General features: G+C 43.7%; 1 long non-coding RNA gene across 1 annotated transcript; it reads left to right on the top strand.

The window, feature by feature from the left end:
- Positions 1 to 2,104: 2,104 nt before the first annotated feature.
- LOC308396962 lies at positions 2,105 to 10,181 on the top strand. The gene is made up of 2 exons (XR_013971671.1): positions 2,105 to 5,346; positions 6,702 to 10,181. It is a non-coding gene; the product is annotated as an uncharacterized lncRNA (long non-coding RNA).
- The last annotated feature ends 6,123 nt before the right edge of the window (positions 10,182 to 16,304 follow it).

Genomic DNA, 16,304 nt, shown 5'->3' with positions numbered 1-16,304 from the left:
AGATCGAAGGCAGGAGAATAAACCAGCTGTTCTCCACAGAACCAGCAAAGGTGTACTCTCAGTGGCAAGGGAACAATAAGAGAACAGCACCACCAAGGCTGGAGACGGAGCAATACTGGAAGAGCATATGGGAGAAGGACGCAACCCATAACGGCAATGCTCAGTGGCTAGAGGATCTGAGGGCAGACCACAGAGACCTCCCTGAACAGGGTCCAGTAACCATCACAGTGGCAGATATCCAAGAAAGGGTCTCCAGTATGAAGAGTTGGACAGCACCAGGGCCCGACATGGTTCACGCCTACTGGCTGAAGAAGCTGACTGCACTCCACGAGCGTCTGGCAGCACAAATGAACGAGCTGCTAGTTAACGAGAGACACCCGGAATGGCTAACTGAAGGCCGGACGGTCCTGATCCCCAAGGACCCCAAGAAGGGACCGGTCCCCTCCAACTACCGACCAATAACCTGCCTCAGTACTACATCGGCTAAGATGAACAGGCACATGGGTCAATACATGAGCGGGACACAGAAAGGAATTGGCAAGAATACCAGAGGCGCAAAACACCAGCTACTGGTAGACAGAACAATCAGCCGAGACTGCAAGACCAGACTGACCAACCTGTGCACTGCCTGGATTGATTACAAGAAGGCCTATGACTCAATGCCCCACAGCTGGATACTGGAATGCCTAGAATTGTACAAGATCAATGGGACCCTAAGAGCCTTCATCAGGAACTCAATCGGGATGTGGCGTACAACACTAGAGGCCAACTCCAAGCCCATAGCACAAGTCACCATCGAGTGCGGGATCTACCAAGGAGATGCTCTGTCCCCACTGCTGTTCTGCATAGGCCTGAACCCCCTCAGTGAGATCATTAACAAGACTGGCTACGGATACCGACTACGGAACTGAGCAGTTGTCAGCCACCTCCTGTACATGGATGACATCAAGCTGTATGCCAAGAGTGAACGAGACATCGATTCACTGATCCACACTACCAGGCTATACAGCAATGACATTGGAATGTCGTTCGGACTGGAGAAGTGTAGTCGGATGGTATCAAAGAGAGGGAAGGTAGTCAGAACTGAGGGGATTGAACCAGAGGCGGAGCCAGACATTTGAAACACCCGGGGCTTAGCCCTAAAGGGTAGTATGCATGTGGGATTATTATTTTAGAAATGACTGAAAGACTGAAAGATTAATAGGCTCTGTTTTGAGTTTTGTTCAAAAAAGAATGACTTCATATAGGAAAAAAATATATCACATATGCAGGACACCATAAACTAGTTTTTTAATTGAGCAGCAAGGCAGAACAAAGTCGGGCCTGTATCAAGACACGAGGACTAAACCCCAATTCAACCAGACCAAGAACTGATCTGGAATTAAAACAGGACTACAACAGTTCAAAATCAGGACTACTGAGGACTTAACCAAGACAGAACCAGAATCAGAACTAGATGATAGTAGCACTAAAAATCATCATAGACCTGCACTACACTTGTTTTTTAATTCTACCAAAGTCCACTATTTAGACTGAGAAAAGTTTATGTAATTATTTAGCCTTGTTGTGCAAACAAGCCTGCATAACTTAATATAGAATTTGAAAAATAACAAACCTAAAAAGAAACACTAGGTACAAGATACATGAGTACCTATGATACGGTGATACTTTTGGTAAACAACCATTTGACTAACATGTGTGTCTCACCTGCTCTTGTTCCATCTCTGTTCTGTCCTCATTCTCCTCCATCTCCCTCTCTGCTCCTCTCTCTCCCTCTTTGTGCTGACAATCATCAAATATACAGTTGAAACCAGATATTTACACACTCTTCGGATAAAAACACTTTTTTAATTGTAACATCAAATCAGACTAAATGTTTATTTTTTTAGATTGATAAATATAAAAAAACATTTGTTAATTTTAAGAGTAAAGAGATAAACTGTCTGTATTTCTTAATAGCAAATGGCACCAAATTGTATTCAAAATTGAGCCACACTTATGGAGCTCCACAGTTCTTTTCCTGGTGTTTTGGTTGACATCTCTTGATTTTCCCATTTCAAAGAAACAGGCTGTGTTTTGCCTTATATGCATCCACAGGTGTTAAGAGAATTTTTATTTTAGTTAAATCATTAAAGTATAATCAAGTAGAAACAAGTATGCCTTATAATCAAGTGTTTATATATTTTCACACGGTAAAGCTTACTGTTGAAAAGAACACAATGTATTCCTTGCTTAAGTGTGTGAGATGTTTGACAAAGACAGGACATATACATGCATTCTTTACTTCAGTGTCTGCGATGTCAGATAAGCATGAATACTGCTGTGTCGTTGTTTTTCAGTTTGTGTGCAGAAGTTAGATAGCTAAGACAATGCCTGAGCTCTCCCCTCTTCAGTTGAAAGAGGAAGTATTATGTAACCCATTTTGCCTTATAAATAAAGCGAGTAAACGGTGCTCGGTGTGTTAGTCTGCTCAGAGACTCTCACCCGTGCGCACGTCTTTGAAACTCTGAGTCGGTCTGCCAGTGTCTCATTTCTCTCTTACTGTGTTTGAACAAATTGTCAACCCTTGACATTTAATTGGTCCTTCGTAGCCGGAGAACTGACTGTTATTTTAACGTCTAGTTTTCCACAGACGGTCTCCATCGGATCCTGACGTCGTGACGCCTGCGCTGGAAGAAATCTGATCAGTAAAACGAAAAACCCGGGAACGTGAATTCGATCTCCGGTCAGCGTTCGGCCTTCACGGCTCCAGGACCCGATGAGCACCGGATCTTAAAACGCAGCGCCACAGTAGAGGTGAATATGACACGCATTCCACCAAGCGCTAAAATACGTTGATATTGAGATTTTCCTTTAAGTAGTGTGTAAACCTAGGTACGCCGACAGATCTCAGTGTCCATGCGGGACTAAGAAGACGACAGGCAAGAGCGAAATTCTAGAAAAATCGCTATTAAAAGTTCCGGTCGCTCTGGGAGTGGCTGCAACGGAACAGGTTTCCGGTCACTCAAGAAGAGTGGCTGAAGGTGAAGGTGTTACACAAATAAATAGGCCTACGGAAAATCTCAATAAAAATCATAGAAACGCGCTTTGTTTGTGAGGAGTGAGTTGTTTTTACGACCCAATACGCGGTCGAACCACTTCTCAAACTGTTTTCCTGTGTACACTCACGTATTGGTAAAGGTGGAAAAAAGGGTTGTGCTTCATCACGTAAAATTGATAACCGCTCTCTCAATTAGTGGGAGAGTAGAAGGCTGTTATCGAAAACCCATTCTCACTTTTTCATGCCAAAGAAGGTGTCACAGTTCTGACGTAATTAGTTCAAAATGGGTAACTCTAAAACTAAAGTAAAATTAACAGCAGATGAAGGATGGTTGGAAAAAAACTGTCCAAATGCAGGAAGAGTCAGTGCAAATAGGTGGAGAAATCCACATAAAATTTATTGCCCAGCCTGGCAAGGCAAATGCAATCAAGAATCAATAACTGCTTTAAAGGCTGCTTTACAAAAAGAATTATTTGAGGAAAAGAGCCAAAAGAAAAAAGCAAAACGCTTAGCAGAATGGCACCTTTTCAAGGCGTGGATGGTAGAAAACGATAAACGCATTGCTAAACGTGCCCAAAAGCAGGACAAAGAAGAGATAGAAGAGATATGAGATGTTATAACTGTGGTAAAATCGGGCACTTTGCTCGAAACTGTAGAAATGTAAGCCAAGAACAGGAAGGTGGAGATGACAGGCGCAGACGCCGTGATGAATGACTAGCACAAGAAAAGGGAAGTGAAACAAGTGAAGGGGAAGTTTACAACATTGAACAACTGCTGCTAGGCTCAGAAGCAAAGCCCACCGTTATAGTGCACGTTAACGGGGTCCCAATAAAATTCCTTTGCGACACAGGTGCTTGTAAAACTGTCCTAACAGTAGAAGTCCCAAATTTAACCTCTTCAAAAGATACCTTAATCGTGAAATCAGCCTCAGGACATGTGACAAAACAGCATCTAACCGACCCCCTTTGTATGTCACATAGAGATAGTGGCCGTGCCTGCAAAAATCAGTGCATCTATGATCCATCTTGTCCACTAAATTTGTTAGGAAGAGATGCTTTAACAAAATTAAAAATAGGAGTTTTTCCTGAAGAAAGTGGCATGAAAGCCAGACTCCTACTCTCTGAAAGTCAGAGCCAAACTGAAGATATTTTTGTTTGTGAAGGTTTAGGTGAGCCAAATTATTACTGGGCCTTAGATTTACCAAAACTTGAACCATTAGAGGCCAAAGCTAATATGTACTTACCTGAGCACTCACATAGACAGGACCCAGCAAAATATCACAACACCTTGTGGTATAAATATGTCCCAGGTCCAGACAAAATTTATGATCAACAAGTGCACAGACTAGGACCGCAAAAACTAGTCCTACAACACCTGTATGTGACACAGAGTGGTAATGCAGTATGCTCAGTGTTACAGACAGATGCAGTGCAGCGCTTAAATAAGATATGCAACCCTCATGTATCTGTTGCACGCAACGACCAAACGCCTTGGTCTGAGTTAGGCACAGTGCTGAGAAATGTAGAAATGGACAGATATGACAAAATAGAGTGTGAGGACTGGCAAAAAGGCCGTAGAACTGGGTGCATGAGGCTAACGCTGTGTTGGCCGGTGACAGCCACACCAGCCACACATTTAGCCACAACAGAGCAAGATGAATGACAAGTATTAACAATTGAAGCACATCCAGAACTAGAGAAGCTGCCACAAACATTATGGTCTCAAGGACCCACGGATGTAGGCCTAATAAAAGGAGCAGATCCAGTAGTGGTGAAAACTACAACCTCATATAGGCCTGTAAAACCACAATATCCCTTGAGTGCAGAGGCAAAAGAAGGTATCAGACCAGTCATAGCAGAGATGCAAAAAGCAGGTATTCTCGTGAAAACTAATGAAGCCACGTGTAATACACCAATTTTTCCAGTAAAAAAGGCTAATACAGGAAAATATCGCTTAGTTCATGATCTAAGAGCAATAAATGAGGTAACAGAGCAAATACCTCCAGTGGTTGCAAATCCACACACAATTCTAAATCAAGTAACACCAAAAGAACGGTGGTTCTCTGTAATAGACTTGTCCAATGCCTTCTTCTCTGTACCTCTGCACCCTGACTCACAGAAGTTATTCGGATTCACCTTTGACAATCAAAAGTATACTTATACAAGGTTGCCTCAGGGATTCCAGAATAGCCCAACTCTGTATGCAGAGGCTTTGAGAAAATCAATGTCATCTTGTACGCTCCCTGCCCCAGGGCAGTTCTTGTTGTATGTAGATGATATATTGATCACAGGCCATACAAAAGATGAGTGCAAAGAAAACACATTAACAGTTTTGCAACATCTCGCAGAGCAAGGCCATAAAGTGTCACAGCATAAACTGCAATTGTGGAGCCAGGAAGTAACATACCTTGGCCACAAATTGACAGGACAAGGCAGGCAGCTGTTAGAGAGCAGAAAGATAGCAGTCCAAAATGCCCCAAAACCAGTAACTAAACAACAAATGATGAGTTTTTTAGGACTGTGCAATTTCTGTAGATGCTGGATTCCAGAATACGCATTACTAGCTCAACCACTACAGAACCTCATTTATGGTAAAGATCTAGCATTAAAAGACAAAGTACAATGGACTCCAGAAGCAGAAAAAGCTTTCGTTGATTTGAAAATAGCACTGCAGACATGTACCGTCTTAGCATTACCAGACTATGGAAAACCTTTCGTTCTCCATGTTGATGGTGCAGGAGGGTATATGAAAGCAGTCTTAACTCAAGCTTTTGGAGAAAAACAACGTCCATTAGCTTTCTACTCATGCAAACTTGACTCTGTAGCTGCTGGATTACCTACCTGTGTTCAGGCATGCGCAGCAGCAGCAGAGGCAGTTAAAAAATGTGCAGACATTGTTCTAGGACATAAATTGATCATCAAAGTCCCACATGCAGTGACCTCTATTTTGCTCCAAGCGAACCTCTCTTTCCTCACGCATGCAAGACAACTTTCTTATGTGGGGATTCTACTTACACAATCACACATAAAAATAGAGAAGTGTGGCCAGCTAAACCCAAGTACACTTTTGCCGACTTCTCTGGACGGAGAACAACACTGTTGCATTCAAAAATTAGAGGAAGATACAAAACCTCGCACTGATATATACAGCTCCCCCCAGAGCAGTTTCAGTAATGTTTTTGTGGACGGCTCAGCGTCAAAAGACATTCACGGTAGAAATTGTGTGGGTTATGCGGTCACAACTGTTGATAAAGTGATAGAAGCAAAAGCTCTCAGCTCCTCAAACTCTGCTCAAAGCGCAGAACTAACCGCAGTCATCAGAGCATGTACTTTATATAAGGGTCAAAGTGTTAATGTTTACACAGACAGTCAATATGTCTATTCAGCAGTTCATCATTTCGCTAAAATATGGCATAACAGAGGAATGACAACTTCCTCAGGCAACACAGTTCAACATGCAAACCTTCTAAAAAAGCTATTAGAAGTAATAACGTTGCCAAAAGAATTAGCACTATGCAAATGTGCAGCTCATCAAAAGGATGACACAGAAATTACGAGAGGAAATAACTTTGCTGACAAAGCAGCAAAAGCAGCTGCAGAAAAACAAATTGATGTTTTAACAACAGAAACCATAGATCTAATACCTTTAGAAATACTAGCAGATGCACAGAAAACAGCATCGCTGAGTGAACAAAAATCTTGGGTGAAAGATGGAGCAGAATTAAAAGACAACCTTATGATGTGTAATGGCAAACCAGTGCTTCCAAAATCTTTGCATAGAACTGCTGCTTTAGTGACACATGGGAAAACTCATGTGTCATCAGGAGGGATGATTAATATTCTTAATAAACAATTCTATACAAAAAATTTTGAAAGTTCAGCACAAGAGTTTATCAGAACATGTATGATTTGCCAAAGACACAACGCACAGGGAAATCTACGTCCAAAGCGAGGGCATTTCCCTATACCACCGCATCCATTTCACACTGTCCACATGGATTTCATAGAATTAAATGAATCACAATCCTCCAAATATGCACTTGTGATAATTGATGTATTTTCCAAGTGGCCAGAAATATACCCAGTGAAAAAAGCAGATGCAATATCAGTAGCAAAATGTCTATGTAATCATTTTATTCCAACGTACGGTATTCCATCTCTGATAAGATCAGACAATGGCACACATTTTGTAAATGAAGTAATAAGTAAAGTTTCTGAAGCTTTAGGCTTCAGCATAAAACATCACTGTTCTTATCATCCACAAAGTGCAGGATTAGTCGAGAGAACTAACGGCACAATTAAACAAAGGTTGAGGAAATGTATGGAAGAGACTAAAAAACCTTGGCCTGAATGTCTAAGCTTGGTTAAATTATGGATGAGAATAACTCAAGGAACAGGTGGTCTAACGCCATTTGAAATCGTACATGGCAGACATTTTCCACTCCCCATAATGAGTGAGCCAATTAATAAATCTATTGCAGAAACAACAATGGCAGAATGGATGACAAAACTATTTGAGAATAAAGAAGTGAGATTAAGCAATCAACTGCCGAGTGACTTTTCTTCAGTTTCTTGCAGGTTGAACCCCGGTGATTGGATTCTGATTAAAGTCCTCCAGCGGAAAAACTGGAGTGCTCCAAAGTGGGAAGGTCCCTTCCAGGTGCTACTTACCACACCCACAGCGTGTAAGATAGCCGAACGAGTTTCGTGGATTCATCAATCCCACGTGAAGAAAGTGTTTGCACCACAATAAGACGCCGGTTCCCCTGACTCTTACGTGAACCCCTGCTGGAGGACAGGGCTGAACGGGTTTCCCGCCCTGTGCTTCCTCGGCAGTGCTACTCACGTGGGAGCTCGGGTGTGCCTGGTCGCCCTGAAGATCAGACTGACCTATCCCACCGAAGAGCAGAACCAATAATAACACCAGGGACGCCTGAATAAAATCTCAACAAGATGACTGAGGAAAACAACCTGATAAATCCAGAAGAAGAACCAGCTTCAGAATCAATGCTAGCACCAGTTCCAGCCCCAAAGCTGTTGTGCTTGGGCGCTTGTGACATCAAACGAAAACTACTCATGTGCTACATATTCTGTCTAATGGCTATCCTCCTGATGACGACACTCTTTTGGTTGATGCCCAGTGGAACCCACAAGACAGTACCAATTATTCTCCGACCTAAGAGGTGGACCCACGACAACTCGCACCTGAAGGAGATAGACAAAGAACACAACCACCCGTGGCTGAACAATGCATGGTACCGGTATGTCCATGACAGAGTGCACAGAGAAGACAATGCCGCAAACTGCTATGTCTGCTCACATATGCCCACGACAGCACTCCATGCCACAGTGTATGGAAAACCCCCAACCAAGGCTGAAGCACTCTGCATATATGACAAAGCCATTACCGGGACCTGCTCAACACCAGGAAAACCTGTGATGGTGATAGGTGGATCCATAAAGGACCAAAACAGCAACACATGCCACAACACTACACAATATATAGTCCCACAGAGTGTAAAGTCTTTAATCTACAACATAACAAACTGCACCCACCAGTACCCAAATATAAACTACACCTGCAATGAAGCCTACTGGGTGCATATAAACGTCAGCCATAGAAAACTGAAATCATTCTCAGTTGTTTTGCCACCTGACATACAACACCCAGTGTGCTTTAACTTCACAGGAGCAACCGGACAAACAGGTACGCCCCAGGGTCTGAAGAAATTAGGACAAAACCGAAACTGCTCCATGATCCTGGCGGCACCAGATTGGGATGGCATCGGCTCATCGACAGGTACATACTGGGTACAGGGCGCAGCTTGGGCGTGTGGCCTGAAAGTCTATTTCATGCTGCCACCAAACAGCACCGGACTCTGTGCCCCTGTTCTGGTATCTGACCACACCTTTAAGATGTCAGTGAACAGCAACACCAGAGCTAAACGTAGCACAGGCCTCAAGCCCCATGATCCATATCTTGGTTCTGATGTACCAGATGACTTCAAACTCTGGACCAAGAGCCAGAAGGTAATACACGCTTTGTTTCCATGGATAGGAGTAGGGAAACACGCACTACGGATAGAAACCCTGGACTATCGTTTTGGATTATTTTTAAATGCTTCAACCCGCATTAATCAAGGACAGAATGAAGAAATTGATGCAATTCGCATCACTGTCATGCAGCACCGAGTGGCTTTAGACATCATTCTCGCAGAGAAAGGTGGTCTCTGCGTATTGTTTAACACTACATGTTGTACCTACATACCTGATAACATCCATTCATTAAACATGACAAATGCTTTGAATGTTTTGAAACAACTGAGAGACGCTCAGCAGCAGGACTACGTTACCGATACTCAAGGTTGGTGGGACTGGCTGCTGAGCGGCTCTTGGAAATCTCTACTGATTAAAGGCCTGTTGGCCCTTTTCAGTGTGATGTTACTATTTTGCCTTTTCATTGCTTGTATTATCCCATGTCTGAGAAGCATAATGACAAACATGTTCAAGCGTATGTTAGGAAACCATGTCTTGGCTCAGTCAGTTATGGAGGATCCCTATCGTCAGTATGGTATGCTGAGTGTGGGAGAGAGAGAAGAAAATCTCTATGACAATCTTGACAAGCTTGTTGTTTAATTATTTCACTGAATGACGTGCAAGTTGAAAATGTGACTAACAAGTGACTATGCATTGAGTAAAACATGTGAAATATATTAACATCAGGAGGGAATGTTAAGAGAATTTTTATTTTAGTTAAATCATTAAAGTATAATCAAGTAGAAACAAGTATGCCTTATAATCAAGTGTTTATATATTTTCACACGGTAAAGCTTACTGTTGAAAAGAACACAATGTATTCCTTGCTTAAGTGTGTGAGATGTTTGACAAAGACAGGACATATACATGCATTCTTTACTTCAGTGTCTGCGATGTCAGATAAGCATGAATACTGCTGTGTCGTTGTTTTTCAGTTTGTGTGCAGAAGTTAGATAGCTAAGACAATGCCTGAGCTCTCCCCTCTTCAGTTGAAAGAGGAAGTATTATGTAACCCATTTTGCCTTATAAATAAAGCGAGTAAACGGTGCTCGGTGTGTTAGTCTGCTCAGAGACTCTCACCCGTGCGCACGTCTTTGAAACTCTGAGTCGGTCTGCCAGTGTCTCATTTCTCTCTTACTGTGTTTGAACAAATTGTCAACCCTTGACAACAGGTGTGCCACCAATTTACTCACATGGACTCTGCTAACCTATCAGAAGCTTCTTCAGCTCAGAATGGAATCGTCTGGAGTTTTCTTATTAATTAACAATAAACTTAGTGTATATGTACTCCTAAATTTGATGAAAGTGATAAAAAATAGACAGCTCTGTCTCTCTTTATTCTGACATTTAACTAATTCAAAAGATATTTCAATATTTATCCAAAACAAAACAAGTTTACTCTAAATTGATGTTGTACAGTAAAAAAATGTTCTTGTGTTTTCCATAAAGTGTATGTAAATATCTGGTTTAAACTGTGAATATACTGCTGTGTATTGAAATTCCTCTTGTTTTGCATAGAAATATACTGAACAACATAGTAAACATAATATATAAAATAACATTTACCTGAGTTTTTTCTTTGAAAGAAGCCTCTAATGTCCATTCTTATATTTCAGTACATAACTGAAACCGATTTAGTCGGGGAGGGTAAGAACTGAAAATATGAAATAAACACACGTAAGCTAAGACTCTAAAAAAATAGCATTTGTTCTGCTTTTCATTTCGCCATTTGTTGATTCACTTGAAGAGCAAGTAACGTAATATTGGTCAAGTGATCAGTTTGATATCAATCTTTCGTGGTTCACCGTCATATTTACATTATTTGTACGGTACGAATGATTTGCTTTGGTACCTGGTCAAACTTAAGCTCTCCTTAGTATGGCTAGCTCCGTTTCTCCAACAGCGCACACAGGCAGCAGCTGCCCCGCCCTCTCGCTCAGTCGCTTAGTGCCTGAGCTCGGATCATACCAATATCAGGGGGGATTCACGCACAGTCGTAAATTCCCTCAGTGTGCACTATGTGCTTCGAATATTGTGTGTACTTTTTGTTTTATACAGTTGTCAGCCAGGCATCTAACTATGAAAAAATTGCACTCCAAAAGACCCCGGGCTTCTGACAAAACAACCCGGGCTTAAGCCCAGTAAGCCACCCTCACGCTCCGCCCCTGGATTGAACTACCAGAAGGCAACATTGCAGACATAGAGGACAGTTACAAGTACCTGGGGATCCCGCAGGCAAATGGGAACCATGAAGAGGCCGCTAGAAAGGCTGCAACCACCAAGTACCTGCAGAGGGTCAGGCAAGTCCTGAGGAGTCAGCTGAATGGTAAGAACAAGATCCGAGCCATCAACACGTACGCCCTGCCCGTGATCAGGTACCCTGCTGGGGTAATAGGCTGGCCAAAGGAGGAGATAGAAGCCACTGACATAAAGACAAGAAAGCTCCTTACCATGCATGGAGGGTTTCACCCCAAGTCCAGCACCCTGAGGCTGTACGCTAAGCGGAAGGAAGGGGGCCGGGGACTGGTGAGTGTCAGCACCACAGTCCAGGATGAGACAAGGAACATCCAAGAATACATTGGGAAGATGGCCCCAACTGACCGAGTGCTCAGTAAATACCTCAGGCAGCAGAAACCCAAGAAAGAGGAGGGAGACGAGGAACCATCATGGAAGGACAGGCCCCTGCACGGTATGTACCACCGGCAGATAGAGGAGGTGGCTGATATCCAGAAATCCTACCAGTGGCTGGACAAAGCTGGACTGAAAGACAGCACAGAGGCACTAATCATGGCAGCACAAGAACAAGCTCTGAGCACAAGATCCATAGAGTCTGGGGTCTACCACACCAGGCAAGACCCCAGGTGCAGGCTGTGTAAAGATGCCCCAGAGACAATCCAGCACATAACAGCAGGGTGCAAGATGCTAGCAGGCAAGGCATACATGGAACGCCATAACCAAGTGGCCGGCATAGTGTACAGGAACATCTGTGCCGAGTATAACCTGGAAGTCCCGAGGTCAAAATGGGAGATGCCCCCAAGGGTGGTGGAGAATGACCGAGCTAAGATCCTGTGGGACTTCCAGATACAGACGGACAAAATGGTGGTGGCTAACCAACCGGACATAGTGGTGGTAGACAAACAGAAGAAGACGGCCGTAGTGATCGATGTAGCGGTTCTGAATGACAGCAATATCAGGAAGAAGGAACACGAGAAGCTGCAGAAATACCAAGGGCTCAGAGAAGAGCTCGAGAGGATGTGGAGGGTGAAGGTAACAGTGGTCCCCGTGGTAATCGGAGCACTATGTGCGGTGACTCCCAAGCTAGGCGAGTGGCTCCAGCAGATCCCGGGAATAACATCGGAGATCTCTGTCCAGAAGAGCGCAGTCCTGGGAACAGCTAAGAGCTAAGATACTGCGCAGGACCCTCAAGCTCCCAGGCCTCTGGTAGAGGACCCGAGCTTGAAGATAAACCGCCCGCAGGGGCGTGCTGGGTGTTTTTTATGTATATAGGGTGGGCCATTTATATGGATACACCGTAATAAAATGGGAATAGTTGGAGATATTAAAGTCGTGTTTGTGGCACATTAGTATATGTGAGGGGGCAAACTCCTCATGATGGGTGGTGACCATGGAGGCCATTTAGAAGTCGGCCATCTTGGATACAACTTTTGGTTTTTCAATAGGAAGAGGGCCATGTGACACATCAAACCTATTTGTAATGTCACAAGAAAAACAATGGTGTTCTTGGTTTCAAAATAACTTTATTCTTTATATCCAAGATGGCTGACTTCTAAATGGCCACCATGGTCACCACCCATCTTGAGAAGGTTGCCCCCTCACATATACTCACTCACTTTTTTTTTTTTTTTTTTTTTTTGCCTGTCCCCGTTTGGCTCTTTTGCCATTAGAATTATTGTCTAAAGGCGAAGAAAGATGCCCAATGGATTTACTTTACCAAATGGACCATCCCAGCCTTGCCGTAATGGTCTATCTGATTCACCTTTTATTGTTTATTTTATTTTTTATTTTCACTTGTTAGATACGGGACAGACTTGAATGAGGAAAAGAAAAGGGAGAAAGAAAGAGGGGGAAAAACAGCAGAGAAGAGGGACGGGGATAAAGGGCAAAAAACAAAAACCAACAAAATAAGCAGACAAAAAAAAATACATATATCAATCACCTGGATCACCTGTTGAGAAAGAAAGCAGAAGAAAACGAGAGCAATAGCATAAACAACATCACTGTCATGGATCGCTGTGTGGCAAGCAGGAGGAGGACCCAAATGCAAAACTCACAGACACGGGGATGAACTCGAGAAACACAGCTTTAATGCTGGCACGGCAGAACACAGGAAATACAAAACTAAACTGGGAAAAGTAAACTAACACTCGCAGGTAGACACAGGAAGATCCACACAACATGAGGGAGAACGCGACACAGCACTGAGGGAGACGCAGACATAAATACACCAAGGGTTAACGAGCGGAGTGGGAGCACATGGGGAACACAGGTGACACTGATAATAATCACGAGACATGGCAGGAGTGAACACAACACTGGCGGGGAGACGGGCGAGGCGAAACAGGAAGTACAGAGGTTCAGACAGGAGGAGAGAGAGCACGAGTAGAACACCAACATAACGGGCAGGGGAGACACGGAATAAACACGAAAGGGGACGAGGGCTCATGAATACACAGAGGGGCACACAGGGGGTGAGAGTCATAAAGGGAAAGCACTCAGGAAACAACACAACAGGGCAACTCAGGAAACAGAGCCTAAACAGGGAACTGAATACAAAGATACATGAGAACTAAGAATACTGGGCCAACATGGCCCAGGACCATGACAATCACGATGATATATGGGAATATAACAGTAAATACTAAATATTAAACATTATTGTGCAGCATGCAAGATCGACAGCGCACAGTGTGCTTTGGGGTAGGAGCCAAAAAGGGTGTCATTTGTGTGTGTGAGCACCCATGTGTACAAGCATGAACGTGCTTGTTTTTAAAAGGTTCCTTCATGTAATGATCTGCTAGAGGGTGTGGGGAGCCACTGCCCCGTCCACCAGGGCATGAAGCAGGTATGAAGGAGATCAAAACTCCAGACATCAACAGGTCCTCAAAACACAAGAGACCAAGGAAGACCAACAGAGGGGGCAGCCGCGCCACTATCCCAGAAAGAGCTGAGGAGAGTCCCAGATGAGGGCTCACTCAGCAGCCGCGTAGCAGAAGCCGTGGGGGGCTGCAGTGACGCCCCCGTGAGCTCCGCCGGCAGCCAGCTGTGCCAGAGTGACCGAGCCCCAGGCCAAGAGGCCGAGGGCACCCCACCCATATACTAATGTGCCACAAACAGGACTTTAATGTCACTAACCATTCCCATTTTACCACCCTATAAATGATGACAGAGGTCAGTAATTTGCACCAGAGGTACACTTCAACTGTGAGAGACAGAATGTGGAAAAAAAATCCATGAATTCACATGGTAGGATTTGTGAAGAATTTATTCGTAAATCAGGGTGGAAAATAAGTATTTGGTCACCTCAAACAAGGAAAATCTCTGGCTCTCACAGACCTGTAACGTCTTCTGTAAGAAGCTTTTCTGTTCCCCACTCGTTACCTGTATGAATGGCACCTGTTTGAACTCATCATCTGTATAAAAGACACCTGTCCACAGCCTCAAACAGTCAGACTCCAAACTCCGCCATGGCCAAGACCAAAGAGCTTTCGAAGGACACCAGGAAAAGTATTGTAGACCTGCACCAGACTGGGAAGAGTGAATCTACAATAGGCAAGCAGCTTGGTGTGAAAAAATCAACTGTGGGAGCAATCATCAGAAAATGGAAGACATACAAGACCACTGATAATCTCCCTCGATCTGGGGCTCCACGCAAGATCTCATCCCGTGGGGTCAAAATGATCATGAGAACGGTGAGCAAAGATCCCAGAACCACACGGGGGGACCTGGTGAATGACCTGCAGAGAGCTGGGACCAAAGTAACAAAGGTCACCATCAGTAACACACTACAACGGCAGGGAATCAAATCCCGCAGTGCCAGACGTGTTCCGCTGCTGAAGCCAGTGCATGTCCAGGCCCGTCTGAAGTTTGCCAGAGAGCACATGGATGATACAGCAGAGGATTGGGAGAATGTCATGTGGTCAGATGAAACCAAAGTAGAACTTTTTGGTATAAACTCAACTCGTCGTGTTTGGAGGAAGAAGAATACTGAGTTGCATCCCAAGAACACCATACCTACTGTGAAGCATGGGGGTGGAAACATCATGCTATGGGGCTGTTTTTCTGCCAAGGGGACAAGACGACTGATCCGTGTTAAGGACAGAATGAATGGGGCCATGTATCGTGAGATTTTGAGCCAAAACCTCCTTCCATCAGTGAGAACTTTGAAGATGAAACGAGGCTGGGTCTTCCAACATGACAATGATCCAAAACACACCGCCCGGGCAACAAAGGAGTGGCTCCGTAAGAAGCATTTGAAAGTCCTGGAGTGGCCTAGCCAGTCTCCAGACCTCAACCCCATAGAAAACCTGTGGCGGGAGTTGAAAGTCCGTGTTGCTCGGCGACAGCCCCAAAACATCACTGCTCTCGAGAAGATCTGCATGGAGGAATGGGCCAAAATACCAGCTACTGTGTGTGCAAACCTGGTAAAGACCTATAGTAAACGTTTGACCTCTGTTATTGCCAACAAAGGTTATGTTACAAAGTATTGAGTTGCATTTTTGTTATTGACCAAATACTTATTTTCCACCCTGATTTACGAATAAATTCTTTACAAATCCTACCATGTGGATTCATGGATTTTTTTTTTCACATTCTGTCTCTCACAGTTGAAGTGTACCTCTGGTGCAAATTACTGACCTCTGTCATCATTTTAGGTGGGGGAACTTGCACAATCGGTGGCTGACTAAATACTTTTTTGCCCCACTGTATATATATATATATATATATATATATATATATATATATATATATATATATATATATACATATGACACTGATGACTGAAGCACAGATCTCCACTTCTGTTCTGAAACTATCAATAACTGTAGGGAACACTAGCTAAGACTCACTCATTGATTTCAAGCAGTAACCTATTCCATATATCACTGAATAGTGGATAAAGTTAACCAAACTGAAGGCTCAGTGAAGCTGCCTCATGCAGCAAACCTCATTAAATCTCAAAAGACCCAGAACAGGAAAACCAGGAATGG

This window comes from Rhamphochromis sp. 'chilingali' (assembly GCF_963969265.1).
Source record: "Rhamphochromis sp. 'chilingali' genome assembly, chromosome: 5".
NCBI lineage: Eukaryota > Metazoa > Chordata > Actinopteri > Cichliformes > Cichlidae > Rhamphochromis > Rhamphochromis sp. 'chilingali'.
Note: the sequence above shows the minus strand (reverse complement) of the source record. Positions and strands in the feature narration are given on the sequence as shown.